Below are 16,208 nucleotides of genomic sequence, written 5' to 3'. Positions count from 1 at the left end.
CGCAGATGTGCGTAGTCGGCTTCCGGGGGTTATACCGGGATGATGCCCGCACCTGCAGGCATCATCCCGGTACTGTTTTTCAGAGCCGGCGATTGGCTTTCCAGCCATAACAACCAATACGGCTAAAAGCCGCTCGGCTGTTATGCCGGAGGAGTGGGAGGGGACGTCCCGCCTCCCGCCGCTCTTACCGGGGCTCCCGTTCAAGCGGGGAGCACCGATCGCACATCCGATGCCTCCGGCATCTAGGGAGGGACTGGAATGAAGCCGTAATTGTAAACACGGAAGCGACATCATTTTTATTTTTTTTTAAACAATTTATTAATATTAAAATAAATAAGAGAAAATAAAAAATTAACCGCATGTGTAAACGGTGTTCAAATCACACATGTGAAGTATCGCCACGTTCGTCAGAGTGAGAGCAATAATTCTAGCACTAGACCTCCTCTGTAACTCTAACTCTAACCTGGTAATCGGAAAAAAAATTTAAGCGTCACCTATGTCGTCATTCCACGAGTGCGTGCAATTATAAAGTGTGACATATTTGGTATCTATTTACTCGGCGTAACATTATCTTTCACATTATGCAAAACATTTGGGCTAATTTTACTGTTTCATTTTTTTTTTTAATTCATAAAAGTGTCCCTTTTCCCAAAAAGTGGTGTTTAAAACACTGCTGCACAAATACTGTGTGACATAAAATATTGCAACAATCACCGTTTTATTCTCTAGAGTCTCTGCTAAAAAAATTATATATATAATGTTTGGGGGTTCCAAGTAATTTTCTAGCAAAAAATATGGGTTTTAACTTGTAAACACCAAATGTCAAAAATAGGCGTAGTCATGAAACGGTTAAATATTCTACACACAACGGCGGAGGATAGGATTGGGGGCGGAGCCAGCTCCGGAGAGGGGCGGGGCCTCGAGCGAGACTGTAGTAAGCGAGTGACGTCACAGAGGGGCAGAGCCGTTATAAACGCGCTGAGCTCAGAGAGGAATTAGTATGCAGCAAGCCGCCCACAGGAGCGGTTCAGTGTGTCTGCGCTCCGTCCAATGTAACAGCGTGATCCCAGATTACTATGTACAAGTACAGAATAGGTGGCAGGAAGCATTAGGAGGTAGGAGCGGACATCTTTAATGAGGCAAAGGACATCCCACAATACAGCAAAAGGTAGGAGATAGGACGACAGGGGCGGGGCCGGTTTAAACTAGAGGCGTAACTGCTCCGCCTACCCGGTACATATTGAAACCAGATTGGTGTGTTCAGGAGAATGGGCGGGACTGAGCGATCACATCCTGCTAAACTAACAAACACATGGGATTGAAGGGGGTGGGGCTTTGGCTAGAAAGAGGTGGGAACTGTATGTTCAAAATAAATGTTTAAAGAGGTAAGAAAAATAAACTCACATTAACCACGTATATTAACTGTGGGGCTGCGTCTCCTGTGAGCAGAATGATGTACAGGTACTTGATTCTGCACTTGTGGATCTGAGCGCTGTTTTGACTCGCTGCTGCTGTGATTAGAGACACCGAGAGCTAATCAGCTGCTTCAGCGGACCCCGATGTCCACCGGGCCCCTGATGATTGTTTGTTTCCAACAGAGGCCGAACAGTGGTATGGCGATGTAAACAAGCCCCCCCTTAAGTCAGGGTCCCCGGAGAGCCCCCCCTTACGTCAGGATCCCCAGAGAGCCCCCCTTACATCAGGGTCCCCAGAGAGCCCCCCTTACATCAGTGTCCACAGAGAACCCCCCATACATCAGGGTCCCCAGAGAGACCCTGACCCCCTCCTTATTTCAGGGTCCCCAGAGAGCCCCCTTACATCAGGGTCCCCAGAGAGCCCCCCATACATCAGGGTCCCCAGAGAGCCCCCCCATACATCAGGGTCCCCGGAGAGCCCCCCTTACATCAGGGTCCCCAGAGAGCCCCCCTTACATCAGGGTCCCCAGAGAGCCCCCCCTTACATCAGGGTCCACAGAGAACCACCCATACATCAGGGCCCCCAGAGAGCCCCCCCCATACATCAGGGTCCCCAGAGAGCCCCCCCATACATCAGGGTCCCCAGAGAGCCCCCCCATACATCAGGGTCCCCAGAGAGCCCCCCTTACATCAGGGTCCCCGGAGAGCCCCCCCATACATCAGGGTCCCCAGAGAGCCCCCCTTACATCAGGGTCCCCAGAGAGCCCCCCTACATCAGGGTCCCCAGAGAGCCCCCCCTTACATCAGGGTCCACAGAGAACCACCCATACATCAGGGCCCCCAGAGAGCCCCCCCATACATCAGGGTCCCCAGAGAGCCGCCCCATACATCAGGGTCCCCAGAGAGCCCCCCCATACATCAGGGTCCCCAGAGAGCCCCCCTTACATCAGGGTCCCCGGAGAGCCCCCCTTACATCAGGGTCCCCGGAGAGCCCCCCATACATCAGGGTCCCCAGAGAGCCCCCCTACATCAGGGTCCCCAGAGAGCCCCCCATACATCAGGGTCCCCAGAGAGCCCCCCTTACATCAGGGTCCCCAGAGAGCCCCCCCTTACATCAGGGACCCCAGAGAGCCCCCCCTTACATCAGGGCCCCCAGAGAGCCCCCCCCCATACATCAGGGTTCCCAAACTTAACCCCCCCCCAGAGGTTCCTCTGTGCCTGGCTGTCTGTGTACCTCCAACCCCCAGCACAGGGGGAGGTGGGAGATGGCGATCAGCAGCTCTATGGTGCCTGTGGACCGCGGGATCTCCCTGGGGCTTGTAGTTCTCTTCCTGATTCTGTACAGTGGAGAGGGGAGGGGCCTCTGACCCGGGCAGCAGTTGGCAACAACGTACAAGCAGAGCGACTCACTTGTACACTGAAGAGTGAAACTTGCAGCTGCCCGGGTCAGAGGCCCCTCCTCTCTCCACTCTATACACTCTGATGGAGAAATACAAGCCCCAGGGAGATGGTGTGAGCACCATAGAGCTGCCGATCGCCACCTCCCACCACTGCATCCCAAACTGAAAGCCAGAGGTGCGGGGGGGTATGCTGTGTCTTGCCCCCTCCCCCCCACAGCGGCAGAATGGCAGGGCCTAGTCGACTGCAGCGACCCTGAAAGTTCCACCGCAGCACTGCTAGCAGCATCTCTTAGGACAGGGGTGTCCAAACTTTTTTCAAAGAGGGCCAGATTTGACGAAGTGAACATGCGCGAGGGCCGCTCGTTTTTCCTGACATTCTTTGAACCATTAAAATTCGGTCTGAGTGTGTCTGTCCGAGCACTAATACACGGCCCAACAAAAATTCTCTTGCCTTTGTTGCTCTCGTTCCCGACACACAGACGAATGCTCTGCTCTTTAGGGGTACCGTTAATTCTTAATGGTACCCCACACATTGGAAAACGTGAGGTTCTTTTGGTGCAGTGCAATTAAAAAAAAAAAGCATTTTTGTGGGTAGGGAAGCCCATTGAAATGAATAGGCTGCCCTACACACAGCAACACAGATGTGAACCAATGGCTTGTTCATATGTCAGGTTGAAGGGGGCAGTAAAACCACATGGTTAAGCTGTTTTTACAACTCCCAACTTCTCCCCCTTTAGCTGCAGAGGGAGCAGCTGGGGGTGTACACATGCTGTGGCTGCAGCTGGAGGTATACCCAGGGTGAATGGGCCTGCACTGCAATTACCCCGCAACTGTCGGGGTTGCACAGTTGCGGTATAGTGATGCTGAATTTACGGGCTTAAAACAGGTGTTGAGGAGGCAACATAATGCCTCTTTACTGCCTTTCAAATGCCTCTAAAAAGCGATATGTGCATGACCTGCTTTTCAGAGGAGCAGCAGTCCTGGCTGCTTTCACACACAAGCTCTACAAAAGCAGTTCTGATGGTACAAGAATAGGGGGGGGCAGGATTAAATGTAACATACACACAGACACATGCACACACATGCAGGCACATACACACATGCACACACACACATACAGACACATGCATACAGACACGTACAGAAACATGCACACACATATATACATACAGACAGACACTAGGGCTGGGGAAAAAATCAATTTAAATCTTGAATCGGGTGGAGAGGCCAAATCGATTCAAAATTTCGGCAAATCTATTTTTTCGATTTTTTTTTTTTATTTTATTTTTTTTTAAATTTCACCAGGACTGGCGCTGACACTGTGCCGGTCCTGAGAAGCTGCGGGCAGGAGTTTTTAGGCGCGGCCGCGGCTTTGGCCTAGTCCGCGAGGCTGGACGCCGCAGACTAGGCCGAAGCTACGGCCTTGCCTAAAAACTCCTGCCCGCAGCTCCTCGGGACCGTCGCGTTGTCCATCAAAAAAAAAAAAAAAACTCGTTTTGAATTTTTTTTTTTTTTTTTTTAATTGCAGATTTTTTTTTTTAAATCGCCCAACTCTAACAGACACACGCACACACATACAGACACATGCACAGGCACACACATACAAAACAAATGCATACACATACATACAGACACATGCACACACATACATATAGACACGTGTACACACATGCATACACATACATACATACAGACACGTGTACACACATGCATACACATACATACAGACACATGCACACACATACATACATACAGACACGTGTATACACATGCATACACATACATACAGATATACATGCACACAAATACAGACACATGCACACACACATACAGACACATACACACACACATACACACACATCCAGACACATGCATACACATACATACAGACACATGCACACACATACAGACACATGCACACACACACTCATACAGACACATAGACACACACACATGCCTACACATACATGCATACAGGCATACATACATATGCACATACACACATAAAGACACATACACACGCACACACAGACACATGCATACACATACATGCATACATACAGACACACGCACACACACATACAGACACACATGCAAAGACACATGAATAAAGCCCTTTTAAAACGAATCTAGCTTTTAGCACCGTACTGTTCCTTTCCAGCTTCTTCATTCAGCCGGGTACTGCACTGTAGGGGGAAGCAGAGAGCACAGCACACTCCCCTGCCCTTTACGTCCACTTTTGAGGCTGACAAGCTTCTCACAGTGCTGATGTACAGTTCGGCAGGGGATTGGGCTCATCTAACAGCCCTGATCCCTCGGCACACTGGTTCAGACAGGAGCTTCTCACGGGCCCCCTACTGGCCGCGGGCCCTCGGTCGGCGTCCTAATGACTGAATGGTCAGACCGCCTCTGTTGATATTATGTTTATTTGTAATTTTGAAGAATTATGGAACATTTCTTTAATACTTGGAGGATTATGAATGTATTATTGTGTGTGTATATATATATATATATATATATATATATATGTATATTCATTTACTTAAAGAATTGGGTTTCTTGTAATTGACTTATATTGAATTGGTAAATTATCACTGAATTTAATTATGCTTTTATATGTATATAAAAACCTCACTATCTGTATATATTTCTATCAGTATTAGCAATGCAGCGTCACTTCACTTCCACATTTCTATACACTATATGTAATTACAGTGACTAATTTGCTTCTATAAATTATTTATTCACTGATACCGTGGAAATATCACCAATTTATTATCACATGATTATAATTGTGAAGAGCATCAGCCAGCTGAAGGTGTCAGCTGAGCCATCGATGTCAGAGGCTTAAAGTTGAGAACTAATCGTCCCATGTGATGGTGCACACTTGAGCATAAAAGAAAATGGACAAGTAGAGTGCTGTGGGATGAGATGGACAAAGATGGCAAAGAATATGGAGAGGGGATCATATTTTCAGTGTACAGTGCTTTTGTTAACTCCACCGTGGCCGGTCCCAAGTCCATGCTGAGAAAGGAGGAGGGTTGAGGACTGGGTCATAAATACAGCCTTGTAGCAACATCAGCTAGCTGAATGTGTCGGCCGAGCCACCAATGTCAGAGGATTAAAGTTGAGAACTAGTGGTCACGTTTGATGGTGCACGGTCGAGCATGAAATAAGATGATGGCCTATTTAAATGCTGAGGAATCCCATTCTGCAGAGAATGGAAAGCAGCACATTATAAATGTGAACAGCATCAGCCAGCTGAACATGTCGGCTGAGACACCAATGTCAGAGGCTTAAAGCGGAGAAACAGTGGTCCTGATTGATGGTGCACAGTCGAGCATGAAATAAGATGACGGCCTATTTAAATGCTGAGGAACTCCATTCTGTGGAGAATGGAAAGCAACACATTATAAATGTGAACGGTATCAGCCTGCTGAAGTGTCGGCTGAGCCATCCATATCAGAGGCTTAAATCTGGGAACTAGTGGTCACGTTTGATGGTGCATGCTCGAGCATAATGAAAAGGGACTATTTAATTGCTGAGGAACCCCATTCTGCGGAGAATGGAAAGCAGCACATCATTATAAATGTGAACGGTATCAGCCAGCTGAACGTGTCGGCTGAGCTATCAATGTCAGAGGCTTAAAGTTGTAAACTAGTGGTCCCGTTTGATGGTGCACGGTCAAGCATGAAATAAGATGACGGCCTATTTAAATGCTGAGGAACCCCATTCTGCGGAGAATGGAAAGCAGCACATTATAAATGTGAACAGCATCAGCCAGCTGATGTGTCGGCTGAGCCATCAATGTCAGAGGCTTAAAGCGTATAAATAGTGGTCCTGTTTGATGGTGCATGGTTGAGCATGAAATAAGATGACGGCCTATTTAAATGCTGAGGAACCCCATTCTGCGGAGAATGGAAAGCAGCACATTATAAATGTGAACAGCATCAGCCAGCTGAACGTGTCGTCTGAACCATCAATGTCAGAGGCTTAAAGTTGTGAACTAGTGGTCCCGTTTGATGGTGCACGGTCGAGCATGAAATAAGATGATGGCCTATTTAAATGCTAAGGAACCCCATTCTGCGGAGAATGGAAAGCAGCACAACATTATAAATGTGAACAGCATCAGACAGCTGAACGTGTCGGCTGAACCATCAATATCAGAGGCTTAAAGTTGTGAACTAGTGGTCCCGTTTGATGGTGCACGGTCGAGCATGAAATAAGATGACGGCCTATTTAAATGCTGAGGAACCCCATTCTGCGGAGAATGGAAAGCAGCACATCATTATAAATGTGAACGCCATTAGCCAGCTGAACGTGTCGGCTGAGCCATCAATGTCAGAGGCTTAATGTTGTGAACTAGTGGTCCCGTTTGATGGTGCACGGTTGAGCATGAAATAAGATGACGGCCTATTTAAATGCTGAGGAACCCCATTCTGCGGAGAATGGAAAGCAGCACATCATTATAAATGTGAACGGTATCAGCCAGCTGAACGTGTCGGCTGAGCCATCCATATCAGAGGCTTAAATCTGGGAACTAGTGGTCACGTTTGATGGTGCATGCTCGAGCATAATGAAAAGGGACTATTTAATTTCTGAGGAACCCCATTCTGCGGAGAATGGAAAGCAGCGCATCATTATAAATGTGAACGGCATCAGCCAGCTGAACATGTCGGCTGAGCCATCATTGTCAGAGGCTCAAAGCGGAGAACTAGTGGTCACGTTTGATGGTGCACGGTCGAGCATGAAATAAGATGATGATCTATTTAAATGCTGAGGAACCCCATTCTGCGGAGAATGGAAAGCAGCACATCATTATAAATGTGAACGCCATTAGCCAGCTGAACGTGTCGGCTGAACCATCAATGTCAGAGGCTTAAAGCGTATAAATAGTGGTCCAGTTTGATGGTGCACGGTCGAGCATGATATAAGATGATGGCCTATTTAAATGCTGAGGAACCCCATTCTGCGGAGAATGGAAAGCAACACATCATTATAAATGTGAACGGTATCAGCCAGCTGAACGTGTCGGCTGAGCCATCAATGTCAGAGGCTTAATGTTGTGAACTAGTGGTCCCGTTTGATGGTGCACGGTTGAGCATGAAATAAGATGACGGCCTATTTAAATGCTGAGGAACCCCATTCTATGGAGAATGGAAAGCAGCACATTATAAATGTGAACAGCATCAGCCAGCTGAACGTGTCGGCTGAACCATCAATGTCAGAGGCTTAAAGTTGTGAAATAGTGGTCCCGTTTGATGGTGCACGGTTGAGCATGAAATAAGATGACGGCCTATTTAAATGCTGAGGAACCCCATTCTGCGGAGAATGGAAAGCAGCACATTATAAATGTGAACAGCATCAGCCAGCTGAACGTGTCGGCTGAGCCATCAATGTCAGAGGCTTAAAGCGTATAAATAGTGGTCCTGTTTGATGGTGCACGGATGAGCATGAAATAAGATGACGGCCTATTTAAATGCTGAGGAACCCCATTCTGCGGAGAATGGAAAGCAGCGCATCATTATAAATGTGAATGGCATCAGCCAGCTGAACGTGTCGGCTGAGCCATCCATATCAGAGGCTTAAATCTGGGAACTAGTGGTCACGTTTGATGGTGCATGCTCGAGCATAATGAAAAGGGACTATTTAATTGCTGAGGAACCCCATTCTGCGGAGAATGGAAAGCAGCACATTATAAATGTGAACAGCATCAGCCAGCTGAACGTGTCGGCTGAACCATCATTGTCAGAGGCTCAAAGCGGAGAACTAGTGGTCACGTTTGATGGTGCACGGTCGAGCATGAAATAAGATGACGGCCTATTTAAATGCTGAGGAACCCCATTCTGCGGAGAATGGAAAGCAGCACATCATTATAAATGTGAACGGTATCAGCCAGCTGAACGTGTCGGCTGAGCCATCATTGTCAGAGGCTCAAAGCGGAGAACTAGTGGTCACGTTTGATGGTGCAAGGTCGAGCATGAAATAAGATGATGGCCTATTTAAATGCTGAGGAACCCCATTCTGCGGAGAATGGAAAGCAGCGCATCATTATAAATGTGAACGGCATCAGCCAGCTGAACGTGTCGGCTGAGCTATCAATGTCAGAGGCTTAAAGCAGAGAAATAGAGGTCCCGTTTGATGGGGCACGGTCGAGCATGAAATAAGATGACGGCCTATTTAAATGCTGAGGAACCCCATTCTGCGGAGAATGGAAAGCAGCACATTATAAATGTGAACAGCATCAGCCAGCTGAACGTGTCGGCTGAGCCATCAATATCAGAGGCTTAAAGTTGTGAACTAGTGGTCCCGTTTGATGGTGCACGGTCGAGCATGAAATAAGATGATGGCCTATTTAAATGCTGAGGAACCCCATTCTGTGGAGAATGGAAAGCAGCACATCATTATAAATGTGAACGGTATCAGCCAGCTGAACGTGTCGGCTGAGCTATCAATGTCAGAGGCTTAAAGTTGTAAACTAGTGGTCCCGTTTGATGGTGCACGGTTGAGCATGAAATAAGATGACGGCCTATTTAAATGCTGAGGAACTCCATTCTGCGGAGAATGGAAAGCAGCACATTATAAATGTGAACAGCATCAGCCAGCTGAACGTGTCGGCTGAGCCATCCATATCAGAGCCTTAAATCTGGGAACTAGTGGTCACGTTTGATGGTGCATGCTCGAGCATAATGAAAAGGGACTATTTAATTGCTGAGGAACCCCATTCTGCGGAGAATGGAAAGCAGCACATCATTATAAATGTGAACGGTATCAGCCAGCTGAACGTGTCGGCTGAGCTATCAATGTCAGAGGCTTAAAGTTGTAAACTAGTGGTCCCGTTTGATGGTGCACGGTCAAGCATGAAATAAGATGACGGCCTATTTAAATGCTGAGGAACCCCATTCTGCGGAGAATGGAAAGCAGCACATCATTATAAATGTGAACGGCATCAGCCAGCTGAACGTGTCGGCTGAACCATCAATGTCAGAGGCTTAAAGCGTATAAATAGTGTTCCTGTTTGATGGTGCACGGTTGAGCATGAAATAAGATGATGGCCTATTTTAATGCTGAGGAACCCCATTCTGCGGAGAATGGAAAGCAGCACATCATTATAAATGTGAACGGCATCAGCCAGCTGAACGTGTCGGCTGAACCATCAATGTCAGAGGCTTAAAGCGTATAAATAGTGGTCCTGTTTGATGGTGCACGGTTGAGCATGAAATAAGATGACGGCCTATTTAATTGCTGAGGAACCCCATTCTGCGGAGAATGGAAAGCAGCGCATCATTATAAATGTGAACGGTATCAGCCAGCTGAACGTGTCGGCTGAGCTATCAATGTCAGAGGCTTAAAGTTGTAAACTAGTGGTCCCGTTTGGTGGTGCACGGTCGAGCATGAAATAAGATGACGGCCTATTTAAATGCTGAGGAACCCCATTCTGCGGAGAATGGAAAGCAGCGCATCATTATAAATGTGAACGGCATCAGCCAGCTGAACGTGTCGGCTGAGCCATCAATGTCAGAGGCTTAAAGCAGAGAAATAGTGGTCCCGTTTGATGGTGCACGGTTGAGCATGAAATAAGATGACGGCCTATTTAAATGCTGAGGAACCCCATTCTGCGGAGAATGGAAAGCAGCACATTATAAATGTGAACAGCATCAGCCAGCTGAACGTGTCGGCTGAACCATCAATATCAGAGGCTTAAAGTTGTGAACTAGTGGTCCCGTTTGATGGTGCACGGTCGAGCATGAAATAAGATGACGGCCTATTTAAATGCTGAGGAAACCCATTCTGCGGAGAATGGAAAGCAGCACATCATTATAAATGTGAACAGCATCAGCCAGCTGAACGTGTCGGCTGAACCATCAATGTCAGAGGCTTAAAGTTGTGAACTAGTGGTCCCTTTTGATGGTGCACGGTCGAGCATGAAATAAGATGACGGCCTATTTAAATGCTGAGGAACCCCATTCTGCGGAGAATGGAAAGCAGCGCATCATTATAAATGTGAACGGTATCAGCCAGCTGAACGTGTCGGCTGAGCCATCAATGTCAGAGGCTCAAAGCGGAGAACTAGTGGTCACGTTTGATGGTGCACGGTCGAGCATGAATTAAGATGACGGCCTATTTAAATGCTGAGGAACCCCATTCTGCGGAGAATGGAAAGCAGCACATCATTATAAATGAGAACGGTATCAGCCAGCTGAACGTGTCGGCTGAGCTATCAATGTCAGAGGCTTAAAGTTGTGAACTAGTGGTCCCTTTTGATGGTGCACGGTCGAGCATGAAATAAGATGACGGCCTATTTAAATGCTGAGGAACCCCATTCTGCGGAGAATGGAAAGCAGCGCATCATTATAAATGTGAACGGTATCAGCCAGCTGAACGTGTCGGCTGAGCCATCAATGTCAGAGGCTCAAAGCGGAGAAGTAGTGGTCACGTTTGATGGTGCACGGTCGAGCATGAAATAAGATGACGGCCTATTTAAATGCTGAGGAATCCCATTCTGCAGAGAATGGAAAGCAGCACATTATAAATGTGAACAGCATCAGCCAGCTGAACGTGTCGGCTGAGACACCAATGTCAGAGGCTTAAAGCGGAGAAACAGTGGTCCTGATTGATGGTGCACAGTCGAGCATGAAATAAGATGACGGCCTATTTAAATGCTGAGGAACCCCATTCTGCGGAGAATGGAAAGCAGCGCATCATTATAAATGTGAATGGTATCAGCCAGCTGAACGTGTCGGCTGAGCCATCATTGTCAGAGGCTTAAAGTTGTGAACTAGTGGTCCCGTTTGATGGTGCACGGTCGAGCATGAAATAAGATGACGGCCTATTTAAATGCTGAGGAACCCCATTCTGCGGAGAATGGAAAGCAGCACATTATAAATGTGAATGGTATCAGCCAGCTGAACGTGTCGGCTGAGCCATCATTGTCAGAGGCTCAAAGCGGAGAATTAGTGGTCCCGTTTGATTGTGCACGGTCGAGCATGAAATAAGATGACGGCCTATTTAAATGCTGAGGAACCCCATTCTGTGGAGAATGGAAAGCAGCACATTATAAATGTGAACAGCATCAGCCAGCTGAACGTGTCGGCTGAGCCATCCATATCAGAGGCTTAAATCTGGGAACTAGTGGTCACGTCTGATGGTGCATGCTCGAGCATAATGAAAAGGGACTATTTAATTGCTGAGGAACCCCATTCTGCGGAGAATGGAAAGCAGCACATCATTATAAATGTGAACAGCATCAGCCAGCTGAACGTGTCGGCTGAACCATCAATGTCAGAGGCTTAAAGCGTATAAATAGTGGTCCTGTTTGATGGTGCACGGTTGAGCATGAAATAAGATGACGGCCTATTTAAATGCTGAGGAACCCCATTCTGCGGAGAATGGAAAGCAGCACATTATAAATGTGAACAGCATCAGCCAGCTGAACGTGTCGGCTGAACCATCAATATCAGAGGCTTAAAGTTGTGAACTAGTGGTCCCGTTTGATGGTGCACGGTCGAGCATGAAATAAGATGACGGCCTATTTAAATGCTGAGGAACCCCATTCTGCGGAGAATGGAAAGCAGCGCATCATTATAAATGTGAACGGCATCAGCCAGCTGAACATGTCGGCTGAGCCATCATTGTCAGAGGCTCAAAGCGGAGAACTAGTGGTCACGTTTGATGGTGCACGGTCGAGCATGAAATAAGATGATGGCCTATTTAAATGCTGAGGAACCCCATTCTGCGGAGAATGGAAAGCAGCACATCATTATAAATGTGAACGGTATCAGCCAGCTGAACGTGTCGGCTGAGCCATCAATGTCAGAGGCTTAATGTTGTGAACTAGTGGTCCTGTTTGATGGTGCACGGTTGAGCATGAAATAAGATGACGGCCTATTTAAATGCTGAGGAACCCCATTCTGTGGAGAATGAAAAGCAGCACATTATAAATGTGAACAGCATCAGCCAGCTGAACGTGTCGGCTGAACCATCAATGTCAGAGGCTTAAAGTTGTGAAATAGTGGTCCCGTTTGGTGCACGGTTGAGCATGAAATAAGATGACGGCCTATTTAAATGCTGAGGAACCCCATTCTGCGGAGAATGGAGAGCAGCGCATCATTATAAATGTGAACGGCATCAGCCAGCTGAACGTGTCGGCTGAGCCATCAATGTCAGAGGCTTAAAGCGTATAAATAGTGGTCCCGTTTGGTGCACGGTCGAGCATGAAATAAGATGACGGCCTATTTAAATGCTGAGGAACCCCATTCTGTGGAGAATGGAAAGCAGCACATTATAAATGTGAACAGCATCAGCCAGCTGAACGTGTCGGCTGAGCCATCCATATCAGAGGCTTAAATCTGGGAACTAGTGGTCACGTCTGATGGTGCATGCTCGAGCATAATGAAAAGGGACTATTTAATTGCTGAGGAACCCCATTCTGCGGAGAATGGAAAGCAGCACATCATTATAAATGTGAACAGCATCAGCCAGCTGAACGTGTCGGCTGAACCATCAATGTCAGAGGCTTAAAGCGTATAAATAGTGGTCCTGTTTGATGGTGCACGGTTGAGCATGAAATAAGATGACGGCCTATTTAAATGCTGAGGAACCCCATTCTGCGGAGAATGGAAAGCAGCACATTATAAATGTGAACAGCATCAGCCAGCTGAACGTGTCGGCTGAACCATCAATATCAGAGGCTTAAAGTTGTGAACTAGTGGTCCCGTTTGATGGTGCACGGTCGAGCATGAAATAAGATGACGGCCTATTTAAATGCTGAGGAACCCCATTCTGCGGAGAATGGAAAGCAGCGCATCATTATAAATGTGAACGGCATCAGCCAGCTGAACATGTCGGCTGAGCCATCATTGTCAGAGGCTCAAAGCGGAGAACTAGTGGTCACGTTTGATGGTGCACGGTCGAGCATGAAATAAGATGATGGCCTATTTAAATGCTGAGGAACCCCATTCTGCGGAGAATGGAAAGCAGCACATCATTATAAATGTGAACGGTATCAGCCAGCTGAACGTGTTGGCTGAGCCATCAATGTCAGAGGCTTAATGTTGTGAACTAGTGGTCCTGTTTGATGGTGCACGGTTGAGCATGAAATAAGATGACGGCCTATTTAAATGCTGAGGAACCCCATTCTGTGGAGAATGAAAAGCAGCACATTATAAATGTGAACAGCATCAGCCAGCTGAACGTGTCGGCTGAACCATCAATGTCAGAGGCTTAAAGTTGTGAAATAGTGGTCCCGTTTGGTGCACGGTTGAGCATGAAATAAGATGACGGCCTATTTAAATGCTGAGGAACCCCATTCTGCGGAGAATGGAAAGCAGCGCATCATTATAAATGTGAACGGCATCAGCCAGCTGAACGTGTCGGCTGAGCCATCAATGTCAGAGGCTTAAAGCGTATAAATAGTGGTCCTGTTTGATGGTGCACGGTTGAGCATGAAATAAGATGACGGCCTATTTAAATGCTGAGGAACACCATTCTGCGGAGAATGGAAAGCAGCGCATCATTATAAATGTGAAAAGCATCAGCCAGCTGAACGTGTCGGCTGAGCCATCAATGTCAGAGGCTTAAATTGTATAAATAGTGGTCCTGTTTGATGGTGCACGGTTGAGCATGAAATAAGATGACGGCCTATTTAAATGCTGAGGAACCCCATTCTGCGGAGAATGGAAAGCAGCACATTATAAATGTGAACAGCATCAGCCAGCTGAACGTGTCGGCTGAACCATCAATATCAGAGGCTTAAAGTTGTGAACTAGTGGTCCAGTTTGATGGGGCACGGTCGAGCATGATATAAGATGACGGCCTATTTAAATGCTGAGGAACCCCATTCTGCGGAGAATGGAAAGCAGCACATCATTATAAATGTGAACGGTATCAGCCAGCTGAACGTGTCGGCTGAGCTATCAATGTCAGAGGCTTAAAGTTGTGAACTAGTGGTCCCGTTTGATGGTGCACGGTTGAGCATGAAATAAGATGACGGCCTATTTAAATGCTGAGGAACCCCATTCTGCGGAGAATGGAAAGCAGCGCATTATTATAAATGTGAAAAGCATCAGCCAGCTGAACGTGTCGGCTGAGCCATCCATATCAGAGGCTTAAATCTGGGAACTAGTGGTCACGTTTGATGGTGCATGCTCGAGCATAATGAAAAGGGACTATTTAATTTCTGAGGAACCCCATTCTGCGGAGAATGGAAAGCAGCGCATCATTATAAATGTGAACGGCATCAGCCAGCTGAACATGTCGGCTGAGCCATCATTGTCAGAGGCTCAAAGCGGAGAACTAGTGGTCACGTTTGATGGTGCACGGTCGAGCATGAAATAAGATGATGGCCTATTTAAATGCTGAGGAACCCCATTCTGCGGAGAATGGAAAGCAGCACATCATTATAAATGTGAACGGCATTAGCCAGCTGAACGTGTCGGCTGAACCATCAATGTCAGAGGCTTAAAGCGTATAAATAGTGGTCCAGTTTGATGGTGCACGGTCGAGCATGATATAAGATGATGGCCTATTTAAATGCTGAGGAACCCCATTCTGCGGAGAATGGAAAGCAACACATCATTATAAATGTGAACGGTATCAGCCAGCTGAACGTGTCGGCTGAGCCATCAATGTCAGAGGCTTAATGTTGTGAACTAGTGGTCCCGTTTGATGGTGCACGGTTGAGCATGAAATAAGATGACGGCCTATTTAAATGCTGAGGAACCCCATTCTATGGAGAATGGAAAGCAGCACATTATAAATGTGAACAGCATCAGCCAGCTGAACGTGTCGGCTGAACCATCAATGTCAGAGGCTTAATGTTGTGAACTAGTGGTCCTGTTTGATGGTGCACGGTTGAGCATGAAATAAGATGACGGCCTATTTAAATGCTGAGGAACCCCATTCTGTGGAGAATGAAAAGCAGCACATTATAAATGTGAACAGCATCAGCCAGCTGAACGTGTTGGCTGAACCATCAATGTCAGAGGCTTAAAGTTGTGAAATAGTGGTCCCGTTTGGTGCACGGTTGAGCATGAAATAAGATGACGGCCTATTTAAATGCTGAGGAACCCCATTCTGCGGAGAATGGAGAGCAGCGCATCATTATAAATGTGAACGGCATCAGCCAGCTGAACGTGTCGGCTGAGCCATCAATGTCAGAGGCTTAAAGCGTATAAATAGTGGTCCCGTTTGGTGCACGGTCGAGCATGAAATAAGATGACGGCCTATTTAAATGCTGAGGAACCCCATTCTGTGGAGAATGGAAAGCAGCACATTATAAATGTGAACAGCATCAGCCAGCTGAACGTGTCGGCTGAGCCATCCATATCAGAGGCTTAAATCTGGGAACTAGTGGTCACGTCTGATGGTGCATGCTCGAGCATAATGAAAAGGG

The 16,208-nt window shown here is 47.1% G+C and overlaps 1 long non-coding RNA gene across 1 annotated transcript in view; it reads left to right on the top strand.

The window, feature by feature from the left end:
- Positions 1-1,014: 1,014 nt before the first annotated feature.
- The window catches only part of LOC143957089 (uncharacterized), a 59,553-nt gene continuing 44,359 nt past the window's right edge, over positions 1,015-16,208 (top strand). The window contains exon 1 of the long non-coding RNA XR_013270054.1: positions 1,015-1,168. This is a non-coding gene — a long non-coding RNA (uncharacterized LOC143957089). The remainder of the gene's footprint in view (positions 1,169-16,208) is intronic.

This window comes from Lithobates pipiens, unplaced genomic scaffold (genome assembly GCF_037356315.1).
Source record: "Lithobates pipiens isolate NorthernLeopardFrog02 unplaced genomic scaffold, aLitPip1_a1.2 Scaffold_51, whole genome shotgun sequence".
Lineage (NCBI taxonomy): Eukaryota > Metazoa > Chordata > Amphibia > Anura > Ranidae > Lithobates > Lithobates pipiens.
Note: the sequence above shows the minus strand (reverse complement) of the source record. Positions and strands in the feature narration are given on the sequence as shown.